This window comes from Octopus bimaculoides, chromosome 30 (assembly GCF_001194135.2).
Source record: "Octopus bimaculoides isolate UCB-OBI-ISO-001 chromosome 30, ASM119413v2, whole genome shotgun sequence".
Classification (NCBI taxonomy): domain Eukaryota; kingdom Metazoa; phylum Mollusca; class Cephalopoda; order Octopoda; family Octopodidae; genus Octopus; species Octopus bimaculoides.
In genome coordinates, this window is record NC_069010.1 from 2921202 (window position 1) to 2921429 (window position 228).

Genomic DNA, 228 nt, shown 5'->3' on the forward strand with positions numbered 1-228 from the left:
CAAAACGTAAAGACGGACAATATGCCATTACGCATTTTGTCCGGCGTTATAATGATGAACTGAATGCAGATGTTGTAGATTCATAGTCATCAGTTTATATAATTATACATGTAATATTTGATGTGCCATTGACATGAAGAGACACTCCAATTATTAAATTTAAACCGTAATCATTCTATGAAATATTATTGCAACTGAATATTAGATACTAACGTTAGTGAAATACAT

General features: G+C 30.3%; 1 protein-coding gene across 1 annotated transcript in view; it reads left to right on the forward strand.

The window, feature by feature from the left end:
• LOC106883354 (fucolectin-5) overlaps nucleotides 1-228 on the forward strand; it is a 7264-nt gene that overhangs the window by 6803 nt on the left and 233 nt on the right. The gene's annotated exons all lie outside the window — the stretch shown is intronic.